The 21559-nt window shown below is 38.5% G+C and overlaps 1 long non-coding RNA gene across 2 annotated transcripts in view; it reads right to left on the bottom strand.

The window, feature by feature from the left end:
- LOC123327958 overlaps positions 1-21559 on the bottom strand; it is an 82624-nt gene that overhangs the window by 5742 nt on the left and 55323 nt on the right. Inside the window, exon 4 of one of the 2 annotated variants that reach the window (XR_006542602.2) lies at positions 20826-20916. This is a non-coding gene — a long non-coding RNA (uncharacterized LOC123327958). Of the gene's footprint in view, positions 1-20403; positions 20917-21559 lie in introns of those variants that run through there. The other variant, XR_006542603.2, reaches the window with a different exon arrangement.

The following is a 21559-nucleotide window of genomic DNA, read 5'->3' as shown; positions in this document are numbered from 1 at the left end:
GGATCATAAGGCGGTTCTATTTCCAGTTTTTTAAGGAATCTCCACACTGTTCTCCATAGTGGCTGTACTAGTTTGCATTCCCACCAACAGTGTAAGTGGGTTCCCTTTTCTCCACACCCTCTCCAGCATTTATTGCTTGTAGACTTTTGGATCGCAGCCATTCTGACTGGCATGAAATGGTACCTCATAGTGGTTTTGATTTGCATTTCTCTGATAATGAGTGATGTTGAGCATCTTTTCATGTGTTTGTTAGCCATCTGTATGTCTTCTTTGGAGAAATGTCTATTTAGTTCTTTGGCCCATTTTTTGATTGGGTCATTTATTTTTCTGGAATTGAGCTGTAGGAGTTCCTTGTATATTTTTGAGATTAGTTGTTTGTCAATTGCTTCATTTGTTATTATTTTCTCCCATTCTGAAGGCTGTCTTTTCACCTTGCTAATAGTTTCCTTTGTTGTGCAGAAGCTTTAAGTTTAATTAGGTCCCATTTGTTTATTTTTGCTTTTATTTCCAATATTCTGGGTGGTGGGTCATAGAGGATCCTGCTGTGATGTATGTCGGAGAGTGTTTTGCCTATGTTCTCCTCTAGCAGTTTTATAGTTTCTGGTCTTACGTTGAGATCTTTAATCCATTTTGAGTTTATTTTGGTGTATGGTGTTAGAAAGTGTTCTAGTTTCATTCTTTTACAAGTGGTTGACCAGTTTTCCCAGCACCACTTGTTAAAGAGATTGTCTTTAATCCATTGTATATTCTTGCCTCCTTTGTCAAAGATAAGGTGTCCATATGTGCATGGATTTATCTCTGGGCTTTCTATTTTGTTCCATTGATCTATATTTCTGTCTTTTTGCCAGTACCATACTGTCTTGATGACTGTGGCTTTGTAGTAGTGCCTGAAGTCAGGTAGGTTGATTCCTCCAGTTCCATTTTTTTTTCTCAAGATAGCTTTGGCTATTCGAGGTTTTTATAGATTCAATGCAATCCCTATCGAGCTACCAACGGTATTCTTCACAGAGCTAACAGTATCATCTTTTAAGATTTGAAATAGCTTAGCTGGAATTTCATCACCTCCACTAGTTTTGTTCATAGTAACGTTTCCTAAGGCCCACTTGACTTCACACTCTACGATGTCTGGCTGTAGGTAAGTGACCACACCATCATGGTTATCTGGGTCATTAAGTCCTTTCTCATATAGTTCTTCTGTGTATTCTTGCCACCTCTTCTTAATATCTTCTGCTTTTGTTACATACTTGCCATTTCTGTCCTTTGTTGTAACCATCTTTGAATGAAATATTCCCTTGGTATCTCTATTTTCATGAAGAGATCTCTAGTCTTTCCCATTCTATTGTTTTCCTCTTTTTTTTTTTTTTTTTTTTTTTTTTTTTGCATTGCTCTCTTAAGAAGGCTTTCTAATATTTCCTTGCTATTCTCTGGAACTCTGCATTTAGTTGAGTATATCTTTCCCTTTCTCCTTTGCCTTTCGCTTCTCCTCTTTTCCCAGCTATTTTTAAGACCTCCTCAGACAACCACTTTGCCTTCTTTTCATTTGTTTTTCTATGGGACGGTTTTGGCCACCACTTCCTGTACAATGTTAGGAACCTCTATGCATAGCTCTTCAGGCACTCTGTCTTCCAGATCATGAGAACATGAATAAGTAAACATTTAGATACTTAATCTTCTTTTCAATAGAAAGACCAGAGAGTTTTACTGAGAAGTGGGCTTCCCAAGGGGCACTGGTGGTAAAGAACGCACCTGCCAGTGCAGGAGATGCAAGAGACACAGGTTCGATCCCTGGGTTGGGAAGATCCCCAGGAGGAGGGCATGGCAACCCACTCCAGTATTCTTGCCTGGATAATCCCTTGCACAGAGGAGCTTGGCGGGTTACAGTCCATAGGGTGGCAAAGATTTGGACACGACTGAAGCAACTTGGTATGCACACACGAGAAAAGACAACCAGGAGTGGAGGGGTAAACCTTATAACCCTCCAAGGAAACAGTGTTCCAGGCAGACAGAGAATCAGGTGCAAGGGCCCTGAGGCAGGACAGTGCCTGAGATGTTTGAGGAAGGCAAGGAACTGAGCTGGGGAAAGTGAACTGAAGTGGGGGACACTTTAAGAGGTCAGGCTGGAGAAGTAATCATGAGATCAGATAGAGTAGACCCCTGGGCATCACAGTGTATCCTTTTGCTTTTACTTTGAAATCGAAAGGCCTTGGAAGCCTTTAAACGGAGGGTGACAAGATCTGCTCTGTATTCTAATAGGATCACTCCAGTTGCTCCCTGGGGGAATGATTTGAAGAGAGTTATGTAACAAATATTTCTATTCCCCTCTACCATCCCAGATTCATATATCGAAGCTCTAAGCTTCAGTGGGTTCATCCTTGGAGAAAGGGCCTTTGAGAAGGTCATAAAGTTAACGAGGTCATGGGGTGAGTCCCTAGTCTGATAAGGTTGGTGCCCTTATAAGTAGAGGAACAGACCCCAGACCTCTTTCTCTTGGCACATGGGAACCAAAGAAATGCCATGTGAGCACACAGCAAAGAGGAGGCCAGTACCTGACCATGCTGGCACCCTGGTCTCTGACTTCCAGCCTCCAAAACTCTTAGCAAAGAGTTTCTATTGTTTAAGCCACCCAGACTATGATATTTTATTATTGCAACTGAAGTTGCAATATATCTTTATTAATTATTTTTATCAAAGATGGAGTTCAAGAATGGAAGAGCTTCTTTCCTTCACAGCTCTTAAGAGAATTTGTAATTTTTTGTATCTGCCAGTATATATTTGTTTCAGATCTTCTCCAATCAGTTGTAAGCTTGGGCTCTTTGTCTCTCTCCATCATACTCTACTCCCACTTCTCAGAACTGCACCAGGAAGGCTGTAGATTTATAATAAATATTTGCTAAAAGAGTAATCTAATGAATTTAGGATTTCCCCTAAGAAGGGTCCATACATTTAAGACATTTGCTTTTCCATTGAAAAAAATATTTTATTTTTGTTTGTTTCTTTAGGGCCTTCTATGAACTGATATTATGACACTTTATATTAGTCAACTTTCCCCTTTTGCATTCTTTCATTCCACCACCATTTATTGAGTACTTGCTGTAAACTGGGCACTGTGCCAGGAGTGGAATGGACAGATGAGCCTTCATCGTTTACTTCCAGCTGTTAGCAGATTTTTATGTTTGTATTATTTAATATCATTCTGTTTAATGAGAATTAAATATGCAAAAAAAATAATATTTTTACCAAAGCTGAGTAGCTTTCATTTCTGAAACATTTCACTGGACTACTTAGAAGTCCTCTATCAGAACTCAGGTGGCACTTAGTCAAAATGTAACCTTTGTACACAATCAGTTTAGTTCAGTTGCTCAGGCTTGTCTTGCACACAATAGGCTACAGTTTTAAATTTTGCATCACTTTAATAGACTCCTGTATTAATTTCCTAGGGTTGCCATAGCAAAGTACCACAAGGTGGGTGGCTTAAATAGCAAAATTTACTGCCCCACAGTTCTGGAGCTAGATGTCTAAGATCAAGGTGTCAGCAAAGTCAGTTCCCTGTGAAGTCTGAGAAAGAGAATCTGTTTTACTCCTCTCCTCTAGCGTCTGTGGTTTGCTGGCAACCTTTGTCTCTCCTTGGCTTGCAGAGCATCGCCCAATCCCTGCCTTCATCTTCATGTGGCATTCTACCTGTGTGTCTGTGTCCTAATTCCCCCTTTTTATAAGGACCCCAGTCCTGTTGGAATAGGGGCCTGTCCTACTTCTCTATGGCCTTGCTTTAACTAATCACATCAACAGCAACAGTACTTCCAGTGAGATCACATTCTGAGATATTGGGGTATTTAGTTTTTCTAACATATGAATTTTAGAGGGGACAAAATTCAACTCACAACAACTCGTAAAAAGGAAGAAACCAAAACCTCTTCTCAAAGACTCCTCCACATTTATCCTTCAGTACTTATTTGTCTTTGATAATGTTGGGGTTTGAAAGTACAATTCTGAACTCCACCCCTTTCGTAAGAAAAGCACTATGGTGTAGCCAAGAAAACCTTTTAGCAGGAGTCCTAAACCCCAGTCCTAGTCTGGCATATCTCATAACATTTGATTCAGCTGATCTTATTCAGGGTATCAATGAGTTTACTCACACATGAAACACAGAGTTAACTTTCATGATCATTAATGTCTCCAACTGTCCCAAAAGTGTCACTATTTTTGGTACATAGAATTTTAAAATGACCCCCAAAACCGGCACTTCCTGCTGTTAGCTCTGTGAGGGTTAACTTGTATAGCAAAAGGAATTTTGCCCATAAGAATACCCGCAAGTTGACTTTATCATAGGGAGCTTATCCCTACGGTGGGCTTAAACAATCACACGAGCGCTCTAAAAGCAGAGTTTTCCCCAACTTGCAGGTGAAGAGAACATCAGAGAAAGTCAAAGTGTGAGGGGGGATTCTTGCGAGGGAGTTTCTCCATTGCAAAGCTGGGCGGCCACAGGGGCAAGGACCTGAAAGCGGCCTCTAAGAGCTGAGAGAGGAATCTAGCCAACAACCAGCAGGAAAGCAGGGCCTCTGACCCACGAGTGCCAGGCTCTGAGTGCTTCCAACAACCTGAATACCCTTGGAAGCAGAATTTTTTTTCTCCAGATAACCCCAACTTTTGAGACCCTAGCAGAGAACCCAACCAAGATACTCACCAGGACACTGACCTACAGAACTGTGAGATATAGAGGGTGCCATTTTAAGCTACTAAATTTGCAGTAATATGCTGTATGGCAACAGAAAACTTAAGACACAATTACCTCGTGGTGAGGAAACGAATAGAACAAGCAGCAGGCAAAAACTGGGCAGGACAGCACACAATCAAAAGAGGCAAGGGAAAAAGACAAGAGGAGGTAAGGCATATGAAGTTATCCTGGAGTGTTTCTACTCAGTCAGAGCTAAGACACGCTCTGTCTCTCTGACTTGCATAGAGTGATGACCACAGATCTGACTTGAAACATGCAACACTTTGTACAGCAAAATTCAAATCACACTCCATATTATCTCGGAAAAGATGTGATAAAAAATATATGGACAGGATACAGCATGCTTTTTTGCACACATTAGGAAGAGTAGAGGGGAAAGGGGAGATTAAAAGAGAAGGAAAATGCAAGAAAGGGCGAAAAAGGACAGAAGGCGGGAGGGGAAGGAGAGGGGAGAAGGGAAGGAAACTGCAAAGAAAATATCTTTTTTAGATGAATATAAAATTCTGTAATGAAAATTAGACTAGCATGTGTCAGGGACAAGAATGGGGATATCAAACTCCTCTTGAAGTTCTCCAGAGGCAACAGAGAAATTGCTATTTCCATTCCTACTATTTCAAACGTTTTTGAGCTTCACTGGTTCCCTGGCTGCTTAAACAAGCCTTCAGTGCCATCAAAGGAAGCAAAAGCTCCACAACCATGACGTTTAAAAAAAAAAAAGTGTCTTTACCTCATGTAGGTATTTGTGAGCCCAACAATTATGAAAACACAAACTCACATCTGTTTGAAAGAGATGGGTAGGTCAAGAGCAATGTTAGACATTTCCAATAAAATTCAGTCATTGAAAATAAGTTTTATTAGGAAAACATCATTCCTGGATTTTCCCTCTGCAAGGCAGAGAAATAAGTCTGACATGCTCAGACCCCAGCGAGATTTTTTTCCTCTGTCCTTAATGGTTCTGTGGCTCCTTCAGAGTAATGGGGGACTCTTTTTTACCTCCCCCCACCCCCGCCCCGTTCAGTGCCCAGCAACACTGACCAACATCAGTGAATTAAAACAAAAACACAAAGACCAACCTGGTGTAGAATTTACAGTAAAAAACAGCAAAAGAGCCAAAGTGGGCAGGCAATTAAACACACACAAACAGAAATGAGCAAGGCGTACACAGACTTCACTGCTAAGTTTCATGTAAGAATTCTTTTCTTCTTTATTGAGCTATTAAACATAAAAAAAGGGTTGAGTACACAGGACAAAGTTCAGCTATACAAACTGCCACCCAAATAACAAGAAAAAGGTGAATATTCATCTAGCAACTTCTGTTCTGCGTGCGAAGGAAATACCAACTGTATTTGCTTTGTCAAGGACTGCCAATATTATTTGTAAAGCATTCTCAACAAGTTGGTTAAATAAGATCTCTTTTCCAGCAAGAGCTGAACGGGCACTAATGGAAGTGTGCCTGCAGTAGCTCCTCTGACTGTTCTCAGGAAATTCTGCATGATTATTGCCATTATTTCCTACATAGATGACTATTATACAATTATCTATTCCCTGTCTTGTGGCCTTGGGAAGACTACTGATGTGATGGTTGATGACCAGCCAAACCCCAAGACTGTCAAGTGACCCAAAGAGTTGTTTATGCCAATCTCAGGGAGGAAAAGTACCACATAATTACAAAATAACATATTTAGACCAGGGGTTAGCAGACGTTTTCTGCAAAGGGCCATAGAGTAAATATTTAAAGATTTCAGGGCCATGTGGTCTTTGTCACAACTACTCAAATGTGATTGTGGTGTGGTCAGAGATGATATGTAAATGAAGGGGTAGGGCTGTGTTCCAATAAATGCTTGTCTGTGGACAAAAATTTGAATTTCTTAGCTTTCTTGTGTCATAAAATATTACTCTTATTTAGATCTCCTTCTTAAAAAATGTACAAAATGATTTCCAGCTCACATCCATACAAAAAAACCGGAGGTGGGATGAGATTCAGGAGGGTCAGAGTTGCAGTTTTATGTGTTTCCAAAGTATATCACTCGATTATAGACTGAATACGTAATAAAAACAATAAAAATGGTTAAAAGTTATATATAATGGCTCCCAGATGCACATTACTGAATTTTGTGAAATAGTAATAGAAATTCACCTTTTCTAATATACTAAAATTCTACCTAATTGGTGCTTTAGAATGTACAGTCCATAAAGAAAACATCCTGCAGAAAATTTGAAAGTCCCAAATAATATGACTACCTGTCCATTGCAATTTTTGACAGAAATGCTGTGTAATGTCATAAAACCCTGAGATTTGTTTTCCTGCAGACTGAAATTACCTCAGAATTATTTGGTGTTATTGATTGAGCTGAGAAATTATCTCAAAATTAATGGATGGTTTATCTCGTGCAATGACACAATTACAAATGAGCAGTCTTCGATATCAGCCTTGCTCTTAGACCTCTGACATCAGTGATAGGATAAATCCAAAGAATCAGGTTGACTTCAATTGCACGCCCTGGGGACTGGTGTGGTGGGAGTTGTCATGCAGCTGTTCCCAATATCCACACGGTGTCATTCATAGTTTAAGGTAACACTAGCTAGTGTTGGTCTGACACTATTTGTGTGTGTGTAAAGTTGTTCAGTACATATGGTTTCAAATTCTTCATAATAACGCAAAATAAGGTGATTGTTAAAAAGCTGTCTAAACTAGTTCAACCCTATCCATTAATTAATCAACAAGTATCTGTCAACTCTCCGACTTACCAAAGCTTCACAAAGTTCCATTTGTGCCTGCTGTCTCCTGACACACCAGTGCAAGTTCTCTTTCACTGGTTCAGCGGATCAGGCAATTACTTTTCCTAAATTTTTATTTCTCCCTTACAACACAATTGAATTTAAATTTTAGGGATCTTGCTAGACTCCAGTACCAAGAGAATATGATTCACGTGTTTAGAATCTTTAAAAGAAGTTAAATTTTCAAGCTCTTTCATTCTCTACAAGAAAATGCATCTTCATCTTGGTTTTAAAGAACAAATGCCATCATTTTTTGTCTTTATCTCTGATTTATTTTCTTCAATTCCTCTTCATTCTCATTCACTGCCTTCCTCTGTCTTTCCTTTCCTTCTTTTATAGTCCTCAATTTTCTTTTTTCCTTTCATATTTTTCCATCTTTCTGTCTGACTTCCTACAGACACTAACTATCAGGTCCTATGCTCAGCGCCAGAAATTCAAAGATGAACAAGGCACGGATGTATGATATAGATGATGGCATAGATGTACAAAGAATAAGATGCACTCTGGAGCTTAAAGTCTACTTCTCTCTTGAATCTAGAGATCCATACATCATCAAGAAGCCCACTCCGTATCCCAAGTTTATTCAGAGGCTTAAAATTCTCCCCCTTTGTTAGCATCCTTTAACTTCAAATATAATTATGCCTCCCCAAATGAAAAATATAATTATGCCTTCACTTTCATGTTGTAATAGAATATTTCAAACATATATAAAAACAAAGAAAAACAAGTCATCCACCACCTTAATGAACATGGTAGGTATTTCATCTTACTCAACTCAGATTTTTCAAAAATTTTAAAAGATAAATAAAACACTTCAAGTTTAAAGCTTCCTTTCTGACTCTTTTTGAACCCATTTCTACCTAACATCTTTGCCAACCTTTCCCCCACCAAGTAACCACCATCCTGAATCCTTCCTATTCAATTTTTTAAATACTTTTGCTATTTATATATGGGTTTTATTATGCAGTTTTACTACATGTATACATAGTTCTTAAAATAGCATCCTTTTGATCATTTTGCTTTTCAAGTACATTATGATATCACATGGTACAATTCCAAAATTTGTTCTTTAAATATACTTTATATATCATATACCTAAGATGTATTCATTTTGAGGCATACAGTTTCAATTCGTTCATTTTACTTGATGAGTACTACCTACCATATATCATATGCTGCTGCTGCTGTCGCTTCAGTCGTGTCCGACTCTGTGTGATCCCATAGACGGCAGCCCACCAGGCTCCCCCGTCCCTGGGATTCTCCAGGCAAGAACACTGGAGTGGGTTGCCATTTCCTTCTCCAATGCATGAGAGTGAAAAGTGAAAGTGAAGTCTCTCAGTCGCATCCGACTCTTCGCGACCCCATGGACTGCAGCCCACCAGGCTCTTCTGTCCACAGGATTTTCCAGGCGAGAGTACTGGAGTGGGTTGCTATTACCTTCTCCGCCATATATCATATACCTGACATGTATTCATTTTGCTGCATACAGTTTCAACTCATTTGTTTTACATGGTGAGTACTATCTACCATATAAATAAGACAAAAACTATCTTTCCCATGCTGATGGACATTTACATTACTTCCAATTGTTCAGTACCAAATCTAATGTCAGAATAGACATTTTAGTTCATGTCTCTCTGTGACAGGGGAAAAGTTTCTCTAAGGTACTTAACCAAATGTGAAATATCTGCACCCCGTGCCATGTGGTCACATGCATTTTTATCTTCCTGGATACTGTGGATAGTATCCGTGGCCTTTCCTGAATAGTTGTTTCCGAGTATTCTTCCACTGTTAACATATGAGGCATCTTCCACAGCCTTGCCATAATTGGTACTGTCAGATTTTTACACTTCATACTGTCTAATGGGTTTAAATGTATCTTACCATTGCTTTCCAATCTGGTTTTCATCCTCATTTAGCTATAAAACTGTTCTTTCCATGGATATCTAATAATCACGGTCTTGCCAAATCTCAGAGACTTTGCTTGTACTCATCATTCTGTTTGACCTCAATTGCATTTGGCATACCAGTACCCACCCAGTCCAAATGTTCTTCCCCCTTTGCTTATAGTTAACAGTGCTCTGGGGACAAAGAGGCAGAAAACAAGAAGTTCCCCAGAAGTTCAGCTGTAAGCCTGGTAGATACTCAGGGAAGGTACTTTTTAAAGAAATATATTTCATAAGAGGACTGAAAACTTGGGAAATTAAAAAATATACAGGTAGCTTTCATAATATGAAATACATAAAATCAAAACAAAGCAAGTACTTCTAAGTTTGGGGGGTTTGCAAGAACAGCATCAGAACAGTAACATTTATAATAGGAACTACATTTAATGCAACACATGATAATCATTTCTTAATTATGTTCAATGTGGCTGTGTGTACAATGCATTTGATAATGATAAGCTTATCACTTATTAAAAATAACAAACATTTAATGTTTTATGATAGTTGAATCTACCATAATGTCAAAAAGGGGGTCTCACGAAAGCTCTTTATGATGCGTCTCCCATTTCCTTTCTCATCAGCTATAGTTCATGCTCTATGCGAGTGACAACACAGATTGTAAACTGGAGCCATTTATGAAGCTTTAAAATAGGCTACATGCGTAGCTATATATGGAAAATTATCTAAAATATTGCTTATTGGAGCTTATGCATAGCTGAAGCTGCCAGCCCCACCGTTGACATCACTGATGACATTAAACACATATTCTTAAGAAATTCATGCAAGAGACATTTTCTGAACATTAACTCATTGATTCTTCTAGGTGAGGGGATTGAACAATGAATAAGTCTCTTTCCTCACACAACTAAGATTCGTTTCTGTGAAAGTTATGCCAGGCTCTAATCAGCATCTCCAGTCTTCAGAAGTTTTCTGGAGGATGAGGGATAAAATGTTTTTGTTTTGGAGAAACATTAGGGTAGCTGACAATGTTGGAAAAAATAAATTTCTTAAATGTGAAAAGGCTGATATTGTAAAATCTTACAAACATTGTGAAAAAAAATGACATTCAGATTTCTCAGAAGAGTCTAAGTCTAAAAATACAGAGTAATGAAACCAAATGAATTTCTTGAATGATACTTAAGTAAAAAATTTTTTAAATCATACAAATCCTAAAAAAAAGACTATTCTCTGTACATACATGAAGTTGGCAATCACTAAAACCTCTAACCAAGAATCCTCAAAAACTGAATATTTTATGTGAAATAGCCCCTTCAATTGAAAAACGTAAAAGCTCTAGTTCTTTGGGGACTCTCTTTAAACCTTGTATTGTGAATGTTTCCAATAGTGTTTCTTTATGAAAAAAAGTAGTGCTTTATACTAAAGAACACTATGGTGTTTCTTTGTATTAGTCCTATGATTAATCTCGAAACAGGTAACTCTGCAGAGAATACCACAATTCAAATTTGGCAAAAAAGCAGTAATTAACTTTTATTTTCTTTGCTTGACTTGTGATGGTTGATTCTACCAGTGGGAAAGTCTAGTCAAGTATTAGTTTATTCTGAATATATAGCTAAATAACCTATGGAATAAAAATGCTTTTTTTCAAGGCTTAGAAACGACCAAAAAGGTAAATTATCTTCATGGCTCTAAGTTTTCTAAAAGAAGCAGAATGAGGGAAGAGGATAATTGTCATGGATGTTTTTACCATTCTAGAAATACTGGGTTGGCCATCTAGATTGCTTGCAAAAATAAATAAATAAAATTGGAGAGAAATAAAAATCATTGGTTTAGTTGCCCTATACCATTTGCTCTCCCAAATAATTGCCCAGATGCTGCCAACTTCTCATAGAGAACTCACTTCCCTATCAAGATAATTGATTATGGGAATAATAGTATATGAAACACCAGCTTCTTGCCCTTTGCTTTATGAAGATACATATTTGGGTTAAAAGAAAAAATGCTTGTGCTCCATGTTGAGGTTCTTTGATTCTCAAAAGGAAATATTCTTGGCTAAATTTATGAGCTGAAAGACCAAGTTGCCTATTTTTTGAAACACCAAAAAAGAGATCAATTGTGTGAAACTTGAAAAAATTGTAACTGTCAGGGGATGTTGACTGTTTGGCATATATACTTTGAGCATTGCGTAGACTAAATCTAAAATTTCAAGAGAAAATTCCCAACCTCATTTCTCATTACATCTTAAATATTTATAGCCGAAACCCAGATATGGATACAGAATATTAATGTTCAAAAAATCTAATTACTTTCTCAACTTGATGAAGATTTCAAAGACAATATCTTAAAAGTGACTTTAAGGAGGAAAAACAGTGTCATCTACTCCTACTGTAAGAAAAATGTGAATAATATTCTCTTGATGTCATGGAAAAAAATCCCTTTTGGAAACTCACAAGAAGTTTTTTGTCAAATTGGACTTTATACAACTAACTCTGAATGTTTCAAAAATTACACTTAATTCAATTTCCAAAATTAATTTTTATATAATCATGAGTGGAGTAAAATATCATCCTAGAGGAAGTAAACAAGCTTTGCTTGTCACTATTCGATGCTCATCAAAATACACATAACATATTTTCTTCACTTTTGGCAAGCAAAAAAATAACTGTTCAAGTGATTTGATATTTAAGCACACTCTTATATCCTTCATTTTTCACATAACCTACAGTAGAAAAGTTTAAAGAAAGCAAACATACTCAATTCTCACATAATCAAAAATGTTAATTACTATTTATATGATTAAAAGTAGTTTTTTCTTCTAAAACTACCACTGAAATGTTGTTTTAACCTACCACTTTTTAATTAGAGACATTTTATGCATTAAAGTTACTGTCTTTCTGATGGATACCACTTTTGTGGGTTCTTTATCTTATTACACTTCCACACTAGAAGACTTTCCCAAGACTCGGCTCTTGGTCATGATTTCTTTTCCTTCTTTCTTCTTTCCATCTTCCTTCCCTCTCCCTCTCCTTTTCTCCCTTCTTCCCTCCTTCCCTACTTCCCTTTTTTTCCTTTCTTCCTTCATTCCTTTTCTTTTGTGACACTCCTTTTATTTTTTTTATTATTTTTTTATTTTATTTTTTAACTTTACAATATTGTATTGGTTTTGCCATATATCAAAATGAATCCACCACATTTGGATTACATGTGTTCCCCATCCTGAACCCTCCTCCCTCCTCCCTCCCCATACCATCCCTCTTGGTCGTCCCAGTGCACCAGCCCCAAGCATCCAGTATCGTGCATCAAACCTGGACTGGCAACTCGTTTCATATATGATATTATTCATGTTTCAATGCCATTCTCCCAAATCATCTCACCCTTTCCCTCTCCCACAGAGTCCAAAAGACTGACACTCCTTTTAAAAACTTAACCATTTCTCACATGTTGAACTATCATCTCTGTATGGACTTCCAAATCTGTGATCTTAATGTTTAACCAGTTCTCCATGATTATATATTTAGTTATTTTAAATCATTCACCTAATGTGTATAGGGCACTTACTGTATAGAGGTCTCACCACAAGCCCCAGAAATACAACAGAACATAAGGCAATCTGTGTGAGTCCCTTCAGAACCAGCTGGTAATGTATGACCTCCTTAGATGTCTACTCAACACATTGCATTCGACTTTCATTAGTTATTATGCTGGTGCCAAAGTAACTGTGATTTCAGACTGAATCTGAAATCATTATAACTAGGCTCAGCTACATCTTTGTTAATCACAATAGGAACCATCACAATCAACACGTTTGCCAATGAGAAATAAGTTTGATCATTTCTGTAGCTTAAAAATCTGTGCTTCAGGAATTGACAAACACTAAGAGAGGATTTTCTGCCTCCTGCTGGCTGTGAAAGCATTTTCCCTGAAAAGCATTGAGATGCTTGAAGAAGTGGTAGTTGGTTGGTGAGAGGTCAGTGAAAATGGTGGATGAGACAAAACTTTGTAGCCCAATTCATTCAACTTTTGAAGCATTGGTTGTGCAACGTGCAGTCAGGAACTGTCATGGAGGATGAACTGGGCCCTTTCTGTTGACCAATGCTGGCCGCAGGCATTGCAGTTTTCAGTGCATCTGGTCAATGCTGAGCATATTTCTCAGATGTAATGGGTTCACTTGGACTCAGAAGGCTGTAGTGGATCAGACCCACAGCAGACCACCCAGCAGTGAGCATGACCTTTCTGTGATGCAGGTTTGACTTTGGGAAGTGCTTGAGAGCTACTACTTGGTCCAACCACTCAGCTAATTGTCACTGGTTGTCGTATACAACCCACTTTTCCTCGCAGGTCACAATGTGATCAAGAAATGGTTCATTGTTGTTGCATAGAATAAGAGAAGCCAATACTTCAAAACAATAGTTTTTGGGTTTTTTTCCAGTCAGTTCAGGGGCACCCTGTTATTGAACTTTTTCACCTTTCCAGTTTGGTTCAAATGCCAGATACTGTAAAATGGTTGGCTTTGCGTTCTTTGGCAACTTCTTGCATAGTTGTAAGAGGAGCCGATCTGATGGTCGCTCTCAGTTGGTCATTGTCAATTTCCAACAGCCAGCCACTGCGCTCCTCAACCTCAAGGCTCTCATCTCCTCTGCGAAACGTCTCAAACCAGCACTGCACTGTACGTTCATTAGCAGTTTCTGAGCCAAATACATTAAAGGGATGCATAATATAACCACTTTTCTTTAAGAATATATTCCTCTATAAAGAATATTTCTTTAAGAATATATATAAGAATATATTTAAGAATATATTCAAATGGCAAATTTCAACAACACGAAACAGCAATTAATTTTGCACCAACCTAAATAGAACATCATTTTCTATTCTACCAATGCTCTTAATTGTTTTTTATTAGTACTACAGTCACTGTCCTATTCAGAGGTATAATTGAATATTGGAAGGAAAAAGAGAGGTCTTTTTTGAGTTTCCTCTCTATAACTATTCATTTTTATTTTAAATCTGCTCTTTCCTATCACTTTTTAATTTACCCCCAAGAATTGAGGGTCTTCTCCTTTCAATCTATTCTGTAACATGGTTGGTACATTATTTTTAGAATATCATGCACATAATGTTAAGTGCTTGTTCAAAACCATCATTGTTTCTCCACTATCTATGGAATGAAATCTAAACCATTAAAATCAAGCATTCAAGACAAAGTGCAAGATACTTCCCAACTTTATCTCCCATAACTCCGAACACATGTTTACAGCTATAGCTAGACCACTCTCCACACTGTTCACAAAACATACTTTAGCATTTTCACCTCCAAATTCAATGCTTATTGGAGTGCTTCCCCCAGTCCTTAATTCTTTTTCTGTAGCTGACCAGGTTTCCCGCAGTTTAAGTTAGACCTGTAGTACCACCTCCTCCTGAGTTTTTTCTTAACTTTTCCAACCAATATGCAACTCTCCCAAAAAGCATGGACTATTTTATCTTGACCCTCATAATGTTTTAATGATTTAGCTTTTTAAATATGAATATATTTTGTTTCTGAAATCAAATTCAATGTCTTTCATTTTGGGCCTTTTTTTTTTTTTTTTTTTTTTTTTTTTTTTTTTTTACTTTTTATCTTACAGCTCTTAACGTGATTCTGCTTGTCTAAAGATTAGCATTATGGACTGACTTGGCCTTTTACAGATTTAGATGTACCACAGTCTATTCATATCCTCTTAAAACTGTACAAATATCATGTAAGACATTAGCTTTTAATGAACAGAGTTGCTTCCCTTACAGCAGTGTTTTAATGGGGTCCCCTACATGACAGTATTCCTTCTGTTCATATTAGGTCTCAAATCTAACAATAATTCAGTGTGCCCCATCCATATCACCCATAATGATCCAATCAGTAGGGCTTTCATGTCAGTTGTAGAGAATTAGACATTATTTCCCATATTTTACCTGACTACAGAGCAAACAGCATGAATTGGATTTTGATTTCATGTTCTCTTTGTGAACTAATGTTAGGCATTAGATTCTATTAGCTGAAAATCCTAAAGGAAATCAGCCCTGAATATTCATTGGAAAGACTGATGCTGAAGCTGAAACTCCAATACTTTGGCCACCTGATGCAAAGAACTGATTCACTGGAAAAGACCCTGATGCAGGGAAAGATAGAGGGCAGGAGGAGAAGGGGGTGACAGAGGATGAGATGATTGGATGGCATCACTGACTTAATGGCCATGAGTTTGAACAAACTCTAGAAGGACAGGTAAGCCTGGCGTGCTGCAGTCCATGGGGTTGCAAACAGTCAGACACAACTTAGTGACTGAACAGCAACAACAGCTGAATTTGTATGTGGAAAATCTCATGAAAGATTGACCATCCAGAAAAGTTTATAAACTCCACTTGCTCTCTGCCTAAAGGAGGAATGGTGAGAGTTATAGATAGGAGTTATAGGAACAAATATCAGATGCATTTACTGTGACTAACAGCATTAACATGGCCCCATTCTTGCTCTATGACTGTTTGTTATCTGCTTTTCAATAGTGCTCTGAACTTTCTCCAAAGATTCAGCATCTTTGGAGGCAGGGTGTTCCTCAAGCAAGAACACACTGAGTGTGCAGCATGTCGATAGCAAAGGGTTGATGGACATTATTCAAGATTTCTGATATGTCAGGAACTGTACCCCTGTGGCTTATAATGGGAATCAAGTGCAGCCATTAGACTGATTTACAGATGATGCCACACTCCTCTTTAGTCTGGTTGACAGTGCCAGAAAAGACAGAGGTCTTCACCCAGCACCTCCCAAGTAATATCTTTACAATACCTATCATTCCACTAGGCTGCTCGCACTTGAAAGTCACAGACGATTCTGTGGTCAGAGTAAATCTCTGAAAGAAAATAGGTGTCTTAGCCATTAATGCTTCTGAATGGACTCCAAAGGACTTGTGAAAAGATCATGGTATTAAGATCACCATGATCTAAAAGAAGAGAAATCTAGGCTGGACCAGAATGAAAACAATTCCCTAGAATATGGGTTTCAACAGGTTTACATTAAGACAGAAATGAAGCTTTATTAGAACTTTATCTTCTTCATAGCTTTATTGAGGTATAATTCACACAGCGTAAGTTTACCCATTGTGAGTGGTCTTTAGAAAATTCAGTGGTTTTTAGAAAATCTAGAATTGCATACCTGCATACCTATCATCATGATAGTTTTAGAACATTTAGAACATTTCCATCACCCCAAAAAGTGACCTTGTACCCTCATTTGCAGGTCATCCTTGGTCCCAGGCTTGCCCCCAACAACCACTGATTTGATTTGTATCTCCATAAATTCATCTCTTCTCAGAATTTTGTACACATGAAATTGTATTTTGCTTAGTGTTATGAATTGAGATCATTTCACTGAGCAAAATTCTTTACAGCTTCGATTATGCTGTAATGTATACAGTAGTGTACTTCTTTCTGAGGAGTATTCCATTGTATGTTTCTTCATTTACCAATTGATGGTCATTTGAATTATTTCCAGTTTTGGTTGATGATGAATAATGCTACTATAACTATTCATATACATGCCTTGTCTTTCTGTGGATGTTTTCATCAAGAATCACCATAATCTCACTCCTTTTAAAATTAGTTTTTCCCCATAATTCTAAACTTTTTTGGAATGATCAAAACACAGAGAAAATGACAACACTGGCAAGATTTTAAACGCATGAAAAGTCAGACCTGATGCCTTTTACTCTGCTGAATTCTTTACCTGACTCTTCCTCATTCTGTGTCAAGGAAGGTGTACACAGAGAAATGACACAAGGTCAACTCAAAATGCTAGAAAAGGTTGCCTTTATCAAGGGCTATGTATTTTTTTCTGCCAGGTGTACAATAGTCTAAATAACACAGTAAAAAGACAATTCCGAACACATCATCTTCTCTGGCATCAACTCATTCAATGCCATAGACTTCTTGAGGCAAACAGAACAACAGATTTATTAAGACTTGATTCCCAGTTTAAATAATGTTTACTCTAAGAAATACTCAGCTATAAACCAGTTATCTCAAACAAAATTTTACTACCAACTTATCAGTATGCAGAGCATTTTCCTGGTAGGTAGACTATTCCTCTTACAGGCTGAATGCTGTGTTCCTCCAAAATTAATATGCTGAAGTTCTAACTCCCTAATGTGTTCCTATCCAGATATAAAACTTTGGGGAGGTAATTGGGCTTAGATGGGGTCATGGGGGTGGGGTCCTCATAATCAGATTAGTGCCCTTATAACAAAAGACTAGAGAGATTTCTCTTTTCTCTCTGCCACATGAAGATATAGCAAGGGGGCAGTCATCTGCAAGCTAGGAAGAAGGCCTTTAGCAGAACCCTACCATGTTACCACCCTGATCTAAAACTTACAGCCTCCAGAACCATAGGAAATAAATACCTATTGCTTAAGCTGTACAGTCTATGATATTTAATTATAACAGCCTGTGCTGACTCCCTTCCAGTAACAGAATTTCTTCTTTTCTCAAAACAAGACAAAATAATATAAGCAAAAGTGCAAAAATGAAGATGAATATTATTTTCTGTTTCTAGTGTAACCTCTTATCTTGAAATTTTAAGAGATCAGAGAAGATCCAACAAGGTATTTCACTTATTTCTGGTAGCTTGTGGGTGATTTCTCAGAGGTCCCTCTTTCCTAATAAATATGTTATTACAGCGTCTTCCACATTAAAGAATGATTTTAACTTACCTTAGTGCCAACATTTCTAATGAGGGCACACATCCCTGAAATTATAATGCAAATCAGTAGGGAAATGTGACTTCCTTCACAAAGTATGTTCGGAATGGTCTTTGAGAAGCATAACCCTTGGTAAATTGATGTGGCCCTGAAATGAGCATCGTCCCACTAGCGTATGTAGATTTATGAGGTCTCTGATAAATGTCCCATGGTTAGCTGCCAGAAGATGCATGAGGAACGAATATGCCATCACCATATGCCTCTTAGGACATTCTGCCTGGTAAGCCCAAACTATGCCAAGCATTATCACAGTAGCCACTTTATGTGTGATAAAACAGAGAAGTAGGTCAAAATTTCTATACAGGGACTGCCCTGGTGGCTCAGTGGTAAAGAATCCGCCTGCCAATGCGGGGGACATGGGTCCAACCCCTGACTGGGAAGATTCCACGTGCTGTAAACTAACTAAGCCTGTGTGCCACAGCTATTGAATCTGTGCTCTAGAGCCCAGGAGCCACAATTATCGAGCCCATGTACTGCAGGTAATGAAGCCATGCGAGCTAGAGCCATGTTCCGCAACAAGAAAAGCTGCTGCAGTAAGAAGCCTATGCACTACAACTAGACAGCAGCCCCCTCTCTCTGCAGCTAGAGAAAAGCCCATGCAACAACAACGACACAGCACAAACAAAACTAAATAAAAAGAACAGTTTAAAAAAATTCTGTACGACCAAAAGAGTACTTAGAATATTATCAGCAGGCTGTATCTCTGGGAAAACCAATAAACAGCTTAAGGCTGTGGGAATACCTCTTGTAAAGGCATATGACCAGACAGAAAGGATACTGGAAACCTTCAGCCATAACTAGCATGTTTACCTTACACAAACTAATCACTACAGTTACAAAATATAACTGTCGGCATCCAGAGAACATTACTTGGGAAAGTAAAAGTTTTAAAAGGAACTCAATCTGGCTTCCTTTACTATCTTCTTGGATGTCAGAAAAAAATAAATGGCATTCTCTTTATACTCTGTTGGTATAGAAGCATCAGGGGCTTAGGCTATAATGAATGTGAAGTGTTCATAGGATATCAACTTCAAGGAGCCTATTGTTGGAAATACCAGTGTGGAGCTCAGAAGAAAAATCTGGCTGGAGATTTGCAATTGTAGCTCATCAACATAATAATGTCAACTGAAGCCACGGCAATGCATACACCAGTGGAAAGATAATTTTCTGGCTGAGTGGAGAGCCAGGAGAAAACCTTCCTAAGTGTTCAGATATAAAAAAAAAAAAAAAACATGCAGAACAAGAGGAGTCTGTGAAGGCTGCTGTCTCAGAAGCCAATGGAAATGAGTATACAGAGGACACTGATGAGCAGGGGCACAACAGCAATGCCAAGTGCTGCAGAAAAGTCATGGGTGAGACACCCTGCAAAGCATCCATTTGATTTAGCAGGTAAGAGGTTGTTAGTAATCTTAACCAGACCACAGTAGACTGAGAAGTGGAGACAAGTGGAGAAGAGATACAACCAGTGTGGGTTATTCTTTCAAGATATTTGGAAAGAGAGATGTTGGTAGTGGGAGGAAGAGAGGATATGAATCATCTACTTAGTGATTTATTTAGGTAACTGCAGACTAAAGGGCTTCCCAGGTAGCTCAGGGGCAAAGAATACACCTGCCAATGCGGGAGACACAAGAGACATGGGCTAGATCTCTGGTTTGGGAAGACCCCTAGGGGTAGGAAATGGCAATCTGCTATAGTGTTCTTGCCTGGAAAACCCCATGGAGCCTGGAGGGCTACAGTCCATGGAGTCACAGAGTCGGACATGACTTAGCGACTGAGCACAAGGACTTAGACTAAAAGATATTTGTGTACTAATGAGAAAGAAGTAGAGAGGGAAGGATGCAAGACACATAAAGGAGAAACATTCTTATAAATTTTAGATACTCAGCCAGTAACAAGTTTAAACATGAGTAATCTAGTTCTTTTGAACTGTAGTGTTAGAGAAGACTCTTGAGAGTCCCTTGGACTTTAAGGAGATCCAACAAGTTCATCCTAAAAGAAATCAGTCCTGTGTGTTTATTGGTAGGACTGATGTTGAAGCTGAAACTCCAACACTATGGCCACCTAATACAAAGAACTGACTCATTTGAAAAGACCCTGATGCTGGGAAAGATTGAGGGCAGGAGAAGAAGGGGACGGCAGAGGATGAGATGGTTGGATGGCATCACCGACTTAATGGACATGAGTTTGGGTAAACTTCGGGAGTTGGTGATGGACAGGGAGGCCTGGCGTGCTGCAGTCCATGGGGTTGCAAAGAGCTGGACACGACTAAGCAATTGAACTGAACTGAACTGAACTGAATCCAGTTGAACACCTCGCCTTTTAGATGCAGGGATCTTATAGTGCAGAGAGATGAATTTATTTAACTAGTTATGCTACTAATTAGTGGCAGAGACAAGCCTCCATCACAGGTCTTACCACATCACATTCCAGGGCATGCCCCACTGTACCACTTCATAGCCTGTAAGCCTGAGGATCTGCCATCATGTGTTGAGATGATGGATTCAGCAATGTCCATAAGACCCGAGGAACACACTCAAAAAAGTCAAAATTCCTGATTCTTACTACAACCAGGTGATCTAACAGCTTCCCTATATTAAGACAGGTTTCTCTTCATTTTCAAGATCCTCTTACCCCAATTCATTGTAACTGTTTCTTCTTGCTCCTCAGTTTTGCCAAACTTAGGCTCATGACTCTCCCTTGACATCCACCTTTGTCATATACCCTAGGTAAAATTACATCATAAATACAAATTATGTCACATAAATTATAACATTTTGTCATATTCAGATAAAATTTAGGATGCCTAGTTAAACTTGAATTTCCAATGAACAATACATTTTTATTTAGTATAGGAAATATACTGTTCAATTATTGGAACAATATACAAACAGCTCATACAACTCAACAACAAAAAAACACACAATGTCTATTTAGAAGGATTGATGCTAAAGCTGAAACTCCAATACCTTGGCCACCTCATGCAAAGAGTTGACTTATTGGAAAAGACTCTGAGGCTTGGAGGGATTGGGTGCAGGAGGAGAAGGAGACGACAGAGGATGAGATGGCTGAATGGCATCACTGACTCGATGCACATGAGTTTGAGTGAACTCCGGGAGTTGGTGATGGACAGGGAGGCCTGGCGTGCTGCAATTCATGGGGTTGCAAAGAGTTGGACGCGACTGAGAGACTGAACTGAACTGAAATATACATTCCTCCAACAAAGACATACAGATGACCTACCGGCACATGAAATAATGATCAACATTCTTAATTTATTTTATGGCCATGCCCCATGGCATGTAGGATCTTAGCTCGCTGACCAGGGATTGAATCCATACCCTCAGCAGTGGAAGTGCAGAGTCTTA

The sequence above is a fragment of the Bubalus bubalis genome, chromosome 11 (assembly GCF_019923935.1).
Source record: "Bubalus bubalis isolate 160015118507 breed Murrah chromosome 11, NDDB_SH_1, whole genome shotgun sequence".
Lineage (NCBI taxonomy): Eukaryota > Metazoa > Chordata > Mammalia > Artiodactyla > Bovidae > Bubalus > Bubalus bubalis.
The sequence above is the reverse complement of the archived record's forward strand: the minus strand, read 5'-3'. Positions and strand labels throughout refer to the sequence as shown.